Below are 17,251 nucleotides of genomic sequence, written 5' to 3' on the forward strand. Positions count from 1 at the left end.
GCATACACATACTGCATACAACGTGGCGATGTACGCTGGGGAAGACAGGTCTAAGTTGAAACACGTAAAAGAGCCCTGTGCACTAGAAATACACTGTAGTAGAATGGAAAGTTGGGCGAGTTGGTATGCGTTCACTTTGAGTGGAAAAAACAGCGCGAAAGGGACGGAAGACAAAGAAGAAGGAAAACACACGGACGAGCGCTGACTCAAAACTGTTTTTTATTAAGAAAAAAACAGACATTTATATTCAAAATGAACGCATACCAACTCGCCCAACTTTCCATTCTACTACAGTGTATTTCTAGTGCACAGGGCTTTTTTACGTGTTTCAACTTAGACCTGTCTTCCCCAGCGTACATCGCCACGTTGTATGCAGTATGTGTATGCAGAGCCAGAGTAGCTGCGTGGCATTTCAAGCGCGGCCTTTGCCCCACGGATCTGCCGCTCGTGTGCGGAGTTCTACAGCCGTCACCAGGGCATTCAAGACGTATTTGTCGCATTCTTCGTTCAGAGCTTTGGCGGCAGGCACGGTATCTGAAGGAGTGCTTATGGGTGGCATGTGGGCGGTACGGAACAGAACATCAGGAAACCAAGGTCTACAGGGAGTGGTTTGCAACCTCACTGCAGACGACGGAGTTCTTGTGGGCTTCCGCCTTTCCTCACCTTCCAAGGAAAGAAAGGACTGCAAAGCAAGCTGGAAGAGTGCAGCTTCTGGGCGAAGCACATCTTCCACCGCAACACCGTAAGACCCTTGAACACGGACCGAAGTACTCCCAAGAGCCAATCCTATCACCGGTGGAGATGCTAGCCATTTCCAGAAGTATCTCCAGAAAAGTCAAGGATGAACTTCGGCCAAGGTTCCTGGAGGAGAGCATCAACGCTTTGAGTGTGTCACCGGGCAGACCGAAACGGAGTAAGGACTTGCGTGGCCTCGTAGATTATTTCCACAGTGCCGATTTAAGACTTGTGTTATCAGATAAGGAAGGGCATTTTGTTGTGATTCCGGAAGGGATGTTCAATGAAAAGGCTTTGGCGGCTGTCAAAAAGTGTTTTAAACGGGTCAACGTAGATCACGTGGTTGTGAAAGAGCGGGTGATTTCTTGGTTGAATGAGTTTAATTTGAAAGCATTAGCCACCTCGGTTCAGAAATCACAGGGAACGGAGTTGGACTTATTTTTTTCGGCAAAAACCCACAAGATCGATGTCCCATTTAGGGCTATAGTTTCCGAAGGCGGCACTTGGCAGTATTTAATCTCTAGTTACCTACAGGAACACATTTCAGGATTGATAGTTGACGATCCTTTTGCTGTGAAAAATGCCGATCTTCTTGTCAAGTTCCTAAGGCAAGAAAATCCGGGAAGGTGTACCGGTTTCAGCATAGACATACAAGACCTTTATTATTCTCTTCCGCATAAAGGCATGTTAAAAGCGGTACGCAAGTGCATAGATGAAGAAAATGACGAAGCTAGGTTTGTGAGTCGGTGCGGCATTTCGGTGTCTGCTTTTCTTGAGATTTTGGCTTTCTATTTGCAATCAACATGCGTGGGATGGCGAGGAGATGTATATGTTCAAAGAAAGGCCATATGCATAGGTTCGAAGGTTGCTCCAGCCCTAAGCAGCATTTATCTTTCCCAGGTAGACAATGAAATAAAAAACAAAATGGGGGGTCCTGCAATGCATATTTCAAGATTTGTTGATGATTTTTTAGTTTTAGTAGACAGGGACAGTTTCAATACAAGAGTGAATGACATTCTAAAGGTTTTTCAAGAATGTGGTAAAGGACTGTCCTTCACTTTCGAGTTGCCGTCAGAAAATGCACTGCAGTTTTTAAGTTTGAAGTTGTTTTTTAGGGAAGAGCACATCTGATGGATGCATTCACCCCGATCCCAAAAACCGGTGTTAAGTTTTACCTCGGGGCACTCAAAGCTAGTAAAGAATAGAATTGCAATGACTACCTTACGTTCAAGCCTCACAAATTCATGCCATCACTGCATAGCCGACAGTCTGATGTTACAAGTAAGTAGATTAGAAGCCGCAGGGTTTCCACAGGGGGTGATTTCAGCAACTTGCGAGAAGCTGGTGAGGGTAGTGCGAAAAGATTTCTTGAATACAAAATTGGACAGAACGGGAAAAAATTTGCTGTTATTCCGTATATGCACCAAACGGCTCATAATCTAAAAAAGGTGGCGGGCAGATTTGACGTGAATGTGGTGTTTTCTGCGCCACACAAGCTGGGGGGGCTTTGTCGCATGATAGGGAATCGCCATGACAATATATCAAGAATTAGCCCATTTCGTTGTTTGGTTTCCCATAGATCAAGGTGTGTAGAGTGCGCATGTTCAGTGGTGTATGAACTTCCTCTTTCATGTAAAAAAGTATATATAGGACAGACCGGCCGATGTATAAATATTCGACTTAGGGAGCATCTTCGTTCACTATCAGATTCAAACTATTCGCATCTAAGAGAGCACTGCGAAGCTTGCAAGATTGAAAATAAGAAAGTATGCAGACCTCTAGTCGCGCGCACACGTATTTTGTTCCGCCATAGAGATAAGACGACAAGGGAGCTCATTGAGGCATATCACATTCGGAAAAGACGGGATGAATGCACCAGTCAGCCTTCCTTATTGATGGTCGATAAAGAGGTCGCTTTTCTTGACAACACGTGATTTGTTAATGCGGCGAGTTGGGCGTGTTGGTACATAGTTTTCTAGAAAAGCAGCGCTGAACAGACGAGGACAGAGACGAGGCGACAAGGACGGGCGCTGAACTGACAACAAATTTTATTGAAGGGATTCACATTTATAAACGTAGTGCAGCTACCGTTCGCGCATGCTCAGGAAAGTCAGCTCTTTTGGTGAAAGGGCGATAGAGGCTGTGCTGACGCAGCCCTCTCCCAGGCTATATATCTGATTTGATTCAGCTATTTCTCTAGTCATACGTACACTGCTTTTTCTGATTATGGAGGTGTCACCGAGTGCAGGAGTACAATCTAGGCAAGTGATACAGTGACTTGCGAGGAAGCCTTCAAAATCTTTTCCCTCGCGTGCATTTTTCACGTTCAAGGCATGCTATCTTAACCTCTCGATTACGCATCTCCCAGTTTGGCCAACATACGTCTTTCCACAACTTAACGGAATTTTGTAAACTACACCTTCTGTGCAATCAACATAAGGCCGCCTATGTTTTTTGCCACAGCCACGCTTCTGGGTCGCCTCCGGATTAGTGATCCTGCAAAGCTTGGACAGCTTGTGAGGGGCAGAGAAGACCACTTTCACGTCGTAACGCTGGGCTACCTTTTTAAGATTGTGCGAAAGTGAGTGTATGTAAGGTATAACAGCTACCTTCTGCCTGCGCTGTGCGCGGCTATCGCACGTATGCACCTTGCTGCGCATGTGTTTTAGGCAGCTTTCAGCGACTGAAACCAGGAGGTGGTGCGGGTACCCAGCGCTAAGCAGTCTATCTGCTTGACGATTGAATGCTTGCGACATCAGATGCGGGCAGGATTTGCCGAGAGCGTTCTTGGGGCAAGACATGGCAATAGCTCGTTTAACGAGCTTGGAGTGGGCGGAGTTGAACGCCAGAAGTGGTTTGTTGGCGCGCGGTTCATAGCACCAGCAGACACCATCATCTTTAAAGTGGAACCGGATGTCTAGAAATCTAATTTGGCCATTTACTGGAAGTTCGTGGGTGAGGTCAAGAGGATTCATCACAATACCGAATGAACCCAGTACATTCTTACTGATACGTTGAATCGCCTGCGCGTCACAGTCTAAGACAATTAAAAATCGTCCACGTAACGAAAAACCTTGATAACATTGCTGTCCATGGGAGAAGCGAGCAGTTGACGATCGAAATGAGCCAGCAGAAGGTCACTGAGAACCGGGGCTATGCAGGACCCGATACATATACCCTGCTTTTGTAGGTGGGGCATCCCTTCAAACTGGATATAGGTTGATTGGAGATAAAACTTTAAAAGTTCTAAAAAACCCCCAACTGTGACCCCCGCAGTATTTTGAAAAGCAATGGAGCCATATTTGTCAATGGAAAGCTCAACGCACTCAAGGATGAGCTTGTGAGGTAAAGAATAAAAGAGATCTTTAATGTCAATGGAGAAAGCCTGGTAGCATTTGTCAGTGTTAGTGCTAAAAAATTCTAAAACCTGGTTGGAATTGTTAACAATAAACGGGTCGTCCACGGGTAAAAGCTTAAGATGGAGCTGTAAAAAACGAGCAACAGAGTGCTGCCATGTACCAGTTTCAGAAACTATGGTTCTCAGTGGCACATCTACCTTATGGGTTTTAGCGCTAAAAAAGACATCTAAAAAATCTTTCTTGCTCTTATCGATCGCCTTGACAAGATCAGATAGATTCAACCGCTCGCATAGTTTCTTCGCTCTGGACTTGACTTTGCCTAGAGACACCTTTGCATGACCAGAAAACACAGCAGAAATAGCTTCCCTAGATTTGGATATGAACACTGAGCTAGGCAATACAGCGAATCACCTTCTTTGTCAGCTAGGAGAAGACGAAGCGAGTGGTCACGTAGGAAACTAATTACACGTCTCACGGGTAGACAGTGACTGTCTACCCGTGAGACGTGTAATTAGTTTCCTACGTGACCACTCGCTTCGTCTTCTCCTAGCTGACAAAGAAGGCGGATTCGCTGTATTGCCTAGCTCAGTGTTCATATCCAAATCTAGGGAAGCTATTTCTGCTGTGTTTTCTGGTCATGCAAAGGTGTCTCTAGGCAAAGTCAAGTCCAGAGCGAAGAAACTTTGCGAGCGGTTGAATCTATCTGATCTTGTCAAGGCGATCGATAAGAGCAAGAAAGATTTTTTAGATGTCTTTTTTAGCGCTAAAACCCATAAAGTAGATGTGCCACTGAGAACCATAGTCTCGGAAACTGGTACATGGCAGCACTCTGTTGCTCGTTTTTTACAGCTCCATCTTAAGCTTTTACCCGTGGATGACCCGTTTATTGTTAACAATTCCAACCAGGTTTTAGAATTTTTTAGCACTAACACTGACAAATGCTACCAGGCTTTCTCCATTGACATTAAAGATCTCTTTTATTCTTTACCTCACAAGCTCATCCTTGAGTGCGTTGAGCTTTCCATTGACAAATATGGCTCCATTGCTTTTCAAAATACTGCGGGGGTCACAGTTGGGGGTTTTTTAGAACTTTTAAAGTTTTATCTCCAATCAACCTATATCCAGTTTGAAGGGATGCCCCACCTACAAAAGCAGGGTATATGTATCGGGTCCTGCATAGCCCCGGTTCTCAGTGACCTTCTGCTGGCTCATTTCGATCGTCAACTGCTCGCTTCTCCCATGGACAGCAATGTTATCAAGGTTTTTCGTTACGTGGACGATTTTTAATTGTCTTAGACTGTGACGCGCAGGCGATTCAACGTATCAGTAAGAATGTACTGGGTTCATTCGGTATTGTGATGAATCCTCTTGACCTCACCCACGAACTTCCAGTAAATGGCCAAATTAGATTTCTAGACATCCGGTTCCACTTTAAAGATGATGGTGTCTGCTGGTGCTATGAACCGCGCGCCAACAAACCACTTCTGGCGTTCAACTCCGCCCACTCCAAGCTCGTTAAACGAGCTATTGCCATGTCTTGCCTCAAGAACGCTCTCGGCAAATCCTGCCCGCATCTGATGTCGCAAGCATTCAATCGTCAAGCAGATAGACTGCTTAGCGCTGGGTACCCGCACCACCTCCTGGTTTCAGTCGCTGAAAGCTGCCTAAAACACATGCGCAGCAAGGTGCATACGTGCGATAGCCGCGCACAGCGCAGGCAGAAGGTAGCTGTTATACCTTACATACACTCACTTTCGCACAATCTGAAAAAGGTAGCCCAGCGTTACGACGTGAAAGTGGTCTTCTCTGCCCCTCACAAGCTGTCCAAGCTTTGCAGGATCACTAATCCGGAGGCGACCCAGAAGCGTGGCTGTGGCAAAAAACATAGGCGGCCTTATGTTGATTGCACAGAAGGTGTAGTTTACAAAATTCCGTTAAGTTGTGGAAAGACGTATGTTGGCCAAACTGGGAGATGCGTAAACGAGAGGTTAAGAGAGCATGCCTTGAACGTGAAAAATGCACGCGAGGGAAAGATCTTGAAGGCTTCCTCGCAAGTCACTGTATCACTTGCCTAGATTGTACTCCTGCACTCGGTGACACCTCCATAATCAGAAAGAGCAGTGTACGTATGACTAGAGAAATAGCTGAATCAAATCAGATATATAGCCTGGGAGAGGGCTGCGTCAGCACAGCCTCTATCGCCCTTTCACCAAAAGAGCTGACTTTCCTGAGCATGCGCGAACGGTAGCTGCACCAAGGCGGATTTATAGTGGTGGCGAAGGCTGGGCCGAAAAGTGGTTTAGCGCGACTGCAGCACAAACAGAGGATGGGGGGCAAAACACTCATATAAAGAAATGATAAAGCTACAAAATTGGAATGTAATCTGCCAATAGAAAAGAAAAAATATATTAGCACCTTGTTTTATGAAAGAGGTAAGTCATAATATTAAAATCTGGCAAATTTTGTATTTTTGCAACACTCTTAGCCTGCCCCCTATTCATGAGTGTGCGGTGCATTACAGCGCGTCTTTGCAGGCCTTGTTTCGATACCCGGCTAACCCGGCCACAGTGGCGATTTCTTATCGCCAGCTGTCTGCGATGGCGTGCCTGGTAAAGCGTATAAATTTAGCTCGCCGGTCTCAAAATGCTCCTTTTGCGAAGTTTTCGTCGTCCTTGCACGTCGCTTCTTTGTCACCGTTCGGTAAGATTTGCACCCCGCTGCACCGCTGCGGCAGTTTTCTCGGTTTTGTCGTTTCCTTCGGCGTGCGGCCAGTGCGAAGTCTTTTTCCGTCTTTGCACGCTTCGCTCTCTTCTTCTGAAGCGCTTAGCGCTTCATTTCAAGATGAGCTTGCGGCATGTGAAGAAACGATGCTCCGTGGTACACCAAGGCGGTACACTGCGACAGCGTGGATAGTACCATTGGTGTCACGCTACACCGATTCCCGCTGGACTTTCACATGTGTGTCGTCTGCTCTAGGTATGCGCGATAGCTTCGATATGGTTTCGCCGGGCTGTTCGCTCGTGTTTCATAGCTGTAACCCGTTCGTGCGTACTTGGCTTCATGTCTTTTTCAATGTATGGTATTTGCTCCTACGTTGAGCACGTTTGAGGGTGCTAAAGCTGGCTTTAACATTGCCTTGCAGATGTAAACGCACCTGCTATATTCTTTCAGCTGAATAAATTAAATGTGAAGAATAATCCCAGTGTGCTCTATGGTCTGTGTTAATGCGCCTACTTATGTCATGTTATGTTTGCTTCAATTGAAGCTGTCGTAGCATTGTTTTCTATACTTTTCAATTTCCTAACTGAGAACGTTCGTGGCACTTCAGGGCTTTTTCCTTCTGCACTGTGACTATTGAGATGATTAGCCAACTTACACAATACTGCTTGTGCTGCCTGTGACATGTATTTTTGTTTGTGTGCCAAGGGTGTGCTTTGTGACTGTATTTGTTTGGTTGCTGCAATAAACAATGAATATGAAACTATGAAAACCATACTTGCCGTACACTCTATTGCGAACTGTGCACTTGAGCCAGTGTTTTGTGCATCATACCTTGCTGTACTCAAAAGCTCTCAAAAGTACTAGCACCAGTATTTGCACTACGAATCATGCATGCTTCGCCAGTGTCTGGAAGTGTTGCTGCCTTTCTATGCTGCCCCTCATTTACCAGTCACTTTCATTGCGTTCCCAATTGCACATTAACAAGGCCATAACTAGCAGGAACTCGAGCACATTTGACTGGCAAAGGTTGGGGCGCGCTGAAAGGCAGCAACCTTCGAGAGATACGGGCTCGAAAACGCGGTTTCTACAGAAAGACCGCTTTATAATTCGCGCCAAAAGCACACGTATGCGTTACGTCATTCTACGTCACGTTTGCGTAGTTTGCCCCTTAAAATCCAGGGGGCGCTGGAGTGCCCATGAGCCGCCATTTTTTGGACCAATGGGCGTCTATGGAGCCTTCGCTACCAGTATACATCTACCTTGGCTGCACTACGTTTATAAATGTGAATCCCTTCAATAAAATTTGTTGTCAGTTCAGCGCCCGTCCTTGTCGCCTCGTCTCTGTCCTCGTCTGTTCAGCGCTGCTTTTCTAGAAAACGTGGTTTGTGTTTTGTTTTTTTAGTACCTTTGTTTTTTAGTACCTTTGTTTTTTTCTGGCTGTCTCGTGTTTTTTTCGGTTAATCACAGAGTTCTGAAATCAAGTTGAAAGGTTTTAATCTTGACTCATGATATAGTCTTAGACTGTTGTATTTCTGGGCATGTGCGCGAGTGACGTCAGGTCATGTGACTTTTTAAATATAAATGTCTGTTTTTTTCTGAATAAAAAATAGTTGTGAGTCAGCGCTCGTCCGTGTGGTTTCCTTCTTCTTTGTCTTCCGTCCCTTTCGCGCTGTTTTTTCCACTCAAAATGAACTATATAACTTACCTTCACTCCTGTCTTTCTTTCATTGTGAACAAGGCCCCCGTAAGCCGGGGCCGAAACGTCATCCTTTTTAACGATTGGTCGGCGCTTGAAGATTTTCCGCCATGAACATACCCGACCAGACGGGTTTCCGTCGAACCCTGGATTTCACCTTTCTCTCGTCTACTCTTCGACGGCTTGTAAAATCGATGCTCGTGAATTTTGCTAGTTTCGATCTAAATCGATGTATCCCGTTGTTTTGAGCCGGAATACAAGTTTTCGCGCACTTCTGAGAGAAAAAGTTTACACCTTTCTCTCGTCTACTCTTCGACGAATAGTAAAATCGATGCTCGTGAATCTTGCTAGTTTCGATATTAAACGATGTATCCCGTTGTTTTCAGCCGGAATACAAGTTTTCGCGCACTTCTGAGAGAAAAAGTTTACGCCTTTCTCTCGTCTACTCTTCGACGACTAGTAAAATCGATGCTCGTGAATCTCGCTAGTTCCGATCTAAAACGATGTATCCCGTTGTTTCGAGCCGGAATACAAGTTTTCGCGCAGTTCTGAGAGAAAAAGTTTACACCTTTCTCTCGTCTACTCTTCGACGAATAGTAAAATCGATGCTCGTGAATCTTGCTAGTTTTGATCTTAAACGATGTATCCCGTTGTTTTCAGCCGGAATACAAGTTTTCGTGCAGTTCTGAGAGAAAAAGTTTACACCTTTCTCTCGTCTACTCTTGAACGACTAGTAAAATCGATGTTCGTGAATCTCGCTAGTTTCGATCTAAAACGATGTATCCCGTTGTTTCGAGCCGGAATACAAGTTTTCGCGCAGTTCTGAGAGAAAAAGTTTACACCTTTCTCTCGTCTACTCTTCGACGACTTGTAAAATCGATGCTCGTGAATTTTGCTAGTTTCGATCTAAAACGATGTGTCCCGTTGTATTGAGCTGGAATACAAGTTTTCGCGCAGTTCAGAGAGAAAAAGTTTACACCTTTCTGTCGTCTACTCTTCGGCGACTTGTAAAATCGATGCTCGTGAATTTTGCTAGTTTCGATATAAAAAGATGTATACCGTTGTTTTGAGCCGAAATACAAGTTTTCGCGCAGTTCTGAGAGAAAATGTTTACACCTTTCTCTCGTCTACACTTCGACGACTTGTAAAATCGATGCTCGTGAATTATGCTAGTTTCGATCTAAAACGATGTATCCCGTTGTTTAGAGCCGGAATACAAGCTTTCGCGCAGTTCTGAGAAAAAACCTTTACACCTTTCTCTCGTCTACTCTTCGACGACTAGTAAAATCAATGTTCGTGAATCTCGCTAGTTCCGATCTAAAACGATGTATCCCGTTGTTTTGAGCCGGAATACAAGTTTTCGCGCAGTTCTGAGAGAAAAAGTTTACACCTTTCTCTCGTCTACTCTTCGACGACTATTAAAATCGATGTTCGTGAATCTCGCTAGTTTCGATCTAAAACGATGTATCCCGTTGTTTCGAGCCGGAATACAAGTTTTCGCGCAGTTCTGAGAGAAAAAGTTTACACCTTTCTCTCGTCTACACTTCGACGACTTGTAAAATCGATGCTCGTGAACTTTTCTAGTTTCGATCTAAAACGATGTATCCCGTTGTTTTGAGCTAGATTACAAGTTTTCGCGCAGTTCTGAGAGAAAACGTTTACACCTTTCTGTCGTCTACTCTTCGGCGACTTGTAAAATCGATGCTCGTGAATTTTGCTAGTTTCGATCTAAAACGATGTATCCCGTTGTTTTGAGCCGGAATACAAGTTTTCGAAGCAGTTCTGAGAGAAAATGTTTACACCTTTCTCTCGTCTACACTTTGACGACTTGTAAAATCGATGCTCGTGAATTATGCTAGTTTCGATCTAAAACGTTGTATCCCGTTGTATTGAGCCGGAGTACAAGTTTACGCGCAGTTCTGGGAGAAAAAGTTTACACCTTTTTCGCGTCTACTCTTCGACGACTTGTAAAATCGAAGTGCGTAAATCTTGCTAGTTGCGATCTAAAACGATGTATCCCGCTGCTTTGAACTCGAATACAAGTTTTCGCGCAGTTCTTAGAGAAAAAGTTTACACCTTTCTCTCGTCTACTCTTCGACGACTTGTAAAATCGATGCTCGTGAATTTTGCTAGTTTCGATCTTAAACGATGTATTCCGTTGTTTTGAACCGGAATACAAGTTTTCGCGCAGTTCTGAGAGAAAAAATTTACACCTTTCTCTCATCTACTCTTCGATGATTTGTAAAATCGATGCTCGTGAATCTTGCTAGTTTCGATCTAAAACGATGTATCTCGTTGTTTTTTTTGGCCGGAATACAAGCTTTCGCGCAGTTCTGAGAGAAAAAGTTTACACCTATCTCTCGTCTACTCTTCGACGACTTGTAAAATCGATGCTTGTGAATTTTGCTAGTTTAGATTTAAAACGATGTATCCCGTTGCTTTGAACCTAAATACAAGTTTTCGCGCAATTCTTAGAGAAAACGTTTACACCTTTCTCTCGTCTACTCTTCGACGACTTGTAAAATCGATGCTCGTGAATTTTGCTAGTTTCGATCTTAAACGATTTATCCCGTTGTTATGAACCGGAATACAAGTTTTCGCGCAGTTCTGAGAGGAGAAATTTACACCTTTCTCTCATATACTCTTCGATGATTTGTAAAATCGATGCTCGTGAATCTTGCTAGTTTCAATCTAAAACGATGTATCCCGTTATTTTGAGCCGGAATACAAGTTTTCGCGCACTTCTGAGAGAAAAAGTTTACACCTTTCTCTCGTCTACTCTTCGACGACTAGTAAAATCGATGCTCGTGAATCTTGCTAGTTTCGATCTTAAACGATGTATCCTGTTGTTTTGAGCCGGAATACAAGTTTTCGCGCAGTTCTGAGAGAAAAAATTTACACCTTTCTCTCGTCTACTCTTCGACGACTTGTAAAATCGATGCTCGTGAATCTTGCTTGTTTCGATCTAAAACGATGTATCTCGTTGTTTTTTGGCCGGAATACAAGCTTTCGCGCAGTTCTGAGAGAAAATTTTACACCTTTCTCTCGTCTACTCTTCGACGACTTGTAAAATAGATGCTTGTGAATTTTGCTAGTTTCGATCTAAAACGATGTATCCCGTTGTTTTGAGCCGGAATACAAGTTTTCGCGCAGTTCTGAGAGAAAAAGTTTACACCTTTTTCTCGTCTACTCTTCGACGACTTGTAAAATCGATGCTCGTGAATTTTGCTAGTTTTGATCTAAAACGATGTATCCCGTTGTTTTGAGCCGGAATACAAGTTTTTGCGCATTTCTGAGAGAAAAAGTTTTCACCTTTCCCTCGTCTAGTCTTCGACGACTTGTAAAATCGATGCTCATGAATTTTGCTAGTTTCGATCTAGAACGATGTATCCCGTTGTTTTGAGCCGGAATACAAGTTTTCGCGCAGTTCTGAGAGAAAACGCTTACACCTTTATCTCGTCTACTCTTCGACTAGTACAATCGAGGTTCGTGAATCTCGCTAGTTTCAATCTAAAACAATGTATCCCGTTGTTTCGAGCCGGAATACAAGTTTTCGCGCAGTTCCGAGAGAAAAAAGTTTACACCTTTCTCTCGTCTACTCTTCGACGACTTGTAAAATCGATGCTCGTGAATTTTGGTAGTTTCGATCTAAACCATGTATCCCGTTGTTTTTAGCCCGAATACAAGTTTTCGCGCAGTTCTGAGAGAAAAAGTTTACACCTTTCTCTCGTCTACTCTTCGACGACTTGTAAAATCGATGCTCGTGAATTATGCTAGTTTCGATCTAAAACGATGTATCCCGTTGTTTTGAGCCGGATTACAAGCTTTCGCGCAGTTCTGAGAGAAAAAGTTTATACCTTTCTCTCGTCTACTCTTCGACGACTTTTAAAATAGATGCTTGTGAATTTTGCTAGTTTCGATCTAAAACGATGTATCCCGTTGTTTTGAGCCGGCATACAAGTTTTCGCGCAGTTCTGAGAAAAAAAATTTACACCTTTCTCTCATCTACTCTTCCCTTCACTCATCACTTTATTTTCCTTAAAGACCCCTTGCGGGGTGTTACATAAGGGGTGGGTTTTTATGAAGTACAGGTGTTCAATGCAGTCATGAATGTTTCAGGGCAGGTGATGGCAGCGATATCGTGGGAAGGCCGTTCCAGTCAGCTGCTACTCGGCAAAAAAATGAATTAGAGAAAACTGTGGTACCGGCACGTGGGCGCAAAACTTGAAGAGGGTGACTGATGCGATGGGATCTGCGCGGCGGGGGTGCGCAGATGTAGGGTTCTTGTCTGAGTGGCGAATAAAAAAACTTGTGAAATAAGACGAGACTGGCAGTGCGACGGCGAGCAGAAAGATTAGATAGACCTGATTGCAATTTTAGAGATGATATGCTAACGTCGTATGAATACGAGGAATGAATGAATCTGGTGGCCCTGTTCTGCACAGCTTTGAGGGCGTTTGTTAGATATGCTTGGTGAGGGTTCCAGATGGCCGATGCGAATTCCAGTTTAGTTCTGATGAGTGAAATGTATGGTTGTAGTCTTACATGTTGAGGTGCATCCCGCAGGTGACGTTTCAAGAAGCCAAGTGTTTTATTAGCTGATGATATCAGGTTAGTCACATGCAGACGCCAGGATAAATCATTAGAAATGGTTTGGTTTTGGTTTATGGGGGTTTAACGTCCCAAAGCGACTCAGGCTATGAGGGACGCCGTAGTGAAGGGCTCCGGGAATTTCGACCACCCGGGGTTCTTTAACGTGCACTGACATCGCACAGTACACGGGCCTCTAGAATTTCGCCTGCATCGAAATTCGACCGCCGCGGCCGGGATCGAACCCGCGTATTTCGGGCCAGCAGCCGAGCGCCATAACCACTCAGCCACCGCGGCGGCTCATTAGAAATGGTGATACCTAAGTATTTGTACGACTGGACGAGGTCGACAGAGGAGTTAGAAATTGTGTACTGGAAAACAAAAGGATTTCCGCGGCGGTGAAAAGACATATACTTATATTTGTTAGGGTTGAGTGTCATCAGCCGTTGCAAACCCCAGTTTTGCACATGGTTTAGGTCAGCCTGTAGGGATTCCTGGTCAGAAGGGTTAGTGACTGAACGATAAATAACGTAGTCATCAGCAAACAGACGGATATGACAAGATACATGATGGGGTAGGTCGTTAATGTAAATAAGGAATAACAAAGGACCGAGAACGGAACCCTGCGGGACGCCGGAGGTTACTGGAAGCGGGTGGGAGGGCTTATTATTAATGAAGACAGACTGAGAGCGATGCGTGAGGTATTCTTTAATCCACGCGATGATGTTTGGATCTAGGTTCACCTGAGAGAGTTTGAGAAGTAAGCGTTGATGAGGTACTTTGTCGAAAGCCTTAGCAAAGTCTAGGAATATGGCATCAGTTTGTAGGTTAGTGTCAAGGTTGGCGTGAATGTCATGAAGAAAAATGGCTAGCTGAGTTTCGCAGGAAAAACCTTTCCGAAATCCATGCTGGGACGGATGGAAGAAGTGATTGGAATCTAGGAATTGTATGATTTGGCTGTAAATGACATGTTCCATTAATTTGCAGGGTACACTTGTTAATGAAATAGGGCGATAATTAAGAGGTTAATCAGTAGTACCTGTTTTGTGGATGGGAACGACCTTCCCCACTTTCCAGTCGTCAGGTATGGTTCCTTCAGACAATGACTGCGTAAACAGTGCACAAAGGATACTGGAGCAAGCTAGTTAAGCGTTCTTTAAAATTTTTGAGTTTATATCATCTATGCCGGTAGCGGATGAGTTCTTTATTTTATCAATTATGCATGAAATTCCGCTACTGTTGAAAGTTATGGGTTCCATGGCTGTGGTGATAACAAGTGGTAGTGTAGAACAGGGCAATTCGGATTCGTCAGTAAAAACGGACGAAAAAGCAGTGTTAAATGCGTTTGTACATTCGGTATCAGTCATTGTAACACCGGCATTGTTAGTGAGGGTGATAGCGCGCGTTTCTTTTGGGTTTATCACTTTCCAGAATTTTTTGGGGTTATCGATTATCATTTTTGGTAGGTCGACTTCGTAGAAGGAGCGCTTAGCTTTAACAATCGCCGCCAAGTACAAGTGTTCCACTTCATGGTATTTTACCCACGCATTTGGGTTTCCTTGTCGCTTCGCTGTACGAAATGCGCGTTTTTTCTTATTTTCTAGTCTTTTTAGTGTTTTGGTGAACCACGGCTTCTGATTACGCTTCCTGAAACTGCACGTCGGGATATATTTATTGGTTACGTCAGCTATTTTTATGTTTGAAGAGTGTCCAGTTTTCATTTACACTTCTGCTATGAAAGGATGTTTCAAACATTGACAAGAAGTTATTTAATTCATTACTGATTGCTTCGTAGTTTCCCTTGTCGTAGAGCATAATAGTTTTCCGGGAAGGTTCTTTTAACACAGGTGTAAAGTTGAAAGTGGCATGAATTGCTTTATGGTCGCTGATTTCGCGGAGGTACGTAAGAGATTCTAAGCTATCTGGATGAGTGGACAGAATGAGGTCTACAGTGTTAGCTGCTTCTCCTGCGACACGTGTTGGTTCAGATACTAATTAGGTCAAATTAAAATTAAGACAGACATCAAGGAATTCTCTCGACTCTTCCTGACTGACCATGGGCTGAGGTTGACTATTCCAGTCGATATTGAGGTAGTTGAAATCCCCAAATCGGATGATATGTGCCTTAGGGTGCTTTGAAACCAGTTGATTTAGGATATTGTGAAGCTTGCGAGGAAAGTCGGGACTACTTCGAGGTGGTCTATAGCACACCCCAATTAGAAGTGACAGGGGTGAAGCACGGCACATGAGCCATAGTATTTCCAAGTCCGAGCAGACATTGATGACGGAGCATGATAACTGTTCGTTGACGGCAATTAGAACCCCCCTCCGCGGGCTTCTTTCCTATCGGCGCGAAAAAGACGAAAATTTGGCAAATCAAACAAGATCTCTGAGTTATTTATATCGCTGTTCAACCACGTTTCGGTTAATACAAGTAGATCGCTGCCTGATGATGAAATAAGGTTTGACACCATATCGCGTTTCGGCAAGAAGCTGCGGATGTTAGTAAAGATAACCGATAGGGAAACGTTGACACAAGGAGTAGGTGGGGAATAATGCGGTGGCCGGCAGGGGTGAGTTGATTGTTAAGATATTTCTTTAACAGTTTCAGAACTTTCATCAAAAATGTAACGCTTTGGGCCGATATGCAGCGTTTTAAACCGCTGGGAATAAGACACAGACTTTGCCTTAGCGAAAGCTATAAGCTGTTTTCGGCAATTCTGGACGCGGCGCGAAAAATCTTCACCTACGCTGTAGCCTGTATCTTTGAACTTTGGACCTTTGGAAAGAACTGATTATTTTGTTTTGAAGGATGTAAATTTGACGATAATCGGGCGTTGCCGATCCTGAGAGTGTCTTCCGAGGCGGTGAGCACGTTCAATTTCGATTGGGCTTAACTGGATATCAAGGTATTGAGAGCAGTGGCGAGTGATTATTTCTTCGGATTGCGAATAGCTTTCAGAGGGGTTGGTATCAGGTAAACCATAGAAAATTAGGTTGTTTCGCCGGGAGCGGTTTTCAACGTCTTACAGGCGAGCCTCTAGCACACTAACTAGGCGAGTCGTTTCGGTCGTAGTGGTTTGGATTGCTTCTAGGTCAGTGCGCATTGTAGACAGATTTCCGCAGTGAGTTTCTAAAGTGCTGAGACGGGTGGTGAAATCTGCCATTTTTTGGTCCATTGAGAGAAGTTGGCTCTTAAGCTCCTGCACTTCAGTTACTAATGTGGTCTGGCCAGAAGACATCTTTTTTAGTTCGTCAAGAATAATGTCTAGCTTGTCAGGACCGGGGTTGCTCTCAATATCACCACACGACAGTAACAAAGAATGAACAACGTGAAGACACTCAACACTGATAACAAGGCAGCACTGAGGGCTCGGGAGCTGCACCAAAAAATAGTTACTCGTTTTCCTTGAAAAGACTGTAATGGCCACCAACCTGCATGGCGAAGACGAGCGGATTAGAGAACTGTGTTGTGGCACAGCCACCAAGCCCACAGAGTGCCGGTGACGGTCGCTGTTCATTTATAGTTGACACGTTGAATGTAGTCGCTGACGATGGGGCCTTCCAATATGGTCTGAGGATCCAGTTGTTTTGAGCCGATATTGCAGGAAAAGGGGCGCTTTTGGTTGCCTTGTAGATGGGACCTCCGTAAGCTGCGTCGTGCAGGGGCGCATGCTCGATCGCGCTCGACGAGGGAGCGCAAAACATGCCAGGGAGCATGACGCAGACGATGAGGGGCGAGAGCACCTGCATGGCGAAGACGAGCGGATTAGAGAACTGTGTTGTGGCACAGCCACCGAGCCCACAGAGTGCCGGTGACGGTCGCTGTTCATTTATAGTTGACACGTTGAATGTAGTCGCTGACGATGGGGCCTTCCAATCTGGTCTGAGGATCCAGTTGTTTTGAGCCGATATTGCAGGAAAAGGGGCGTTTTTGGTTGCCTTGTTGATGGGACCTCCGTAAGCTGCGTCGTGCAGGGGCGCATGCTCGATCGCGCTCGACCAGGAAGCGCAAAACATGCCAGGGAGCATGACACAGACGATGAGGGGCGAGAGCACCTGCATGGCGAAGACGAGCGGATTAGAGAACTGTGTTGTGGCACAGCCACCGAGCCCATTTGTAAAATCGATGCTCGTGAATCTTGCTAGT

General features: G+C 44.7%; 1 pseudogene; it reads right to left on the minus strand.

The window, feature by feature from the left end:
- Positions 1–15,686: 15,686 nt before the first annotated feature.
- On the minus strand, positions 15,687–16,854 carry LOC144103253 (uncharacterized; annotated as a pseudogene).
- Positions 16,855–17,251: the final 397 nt, after the last annotated feature.

The sequence above is a fragment of the Amblyomma americanum genome, chromosome 9 (assembly GCF_052857255.1).
Source record: "Amblyomma americanum isolate KBUSLIRL-KWMA chromosome 9, ASM5285725v1, whole genome shotgun sequence".
Classification (NCBI taxonomy): Eukaryota; Metazoa; Arthropoda; class Arachnida; order Ixodida; family Ixodidae; genus Amblyomma; species Amblyomma americanum.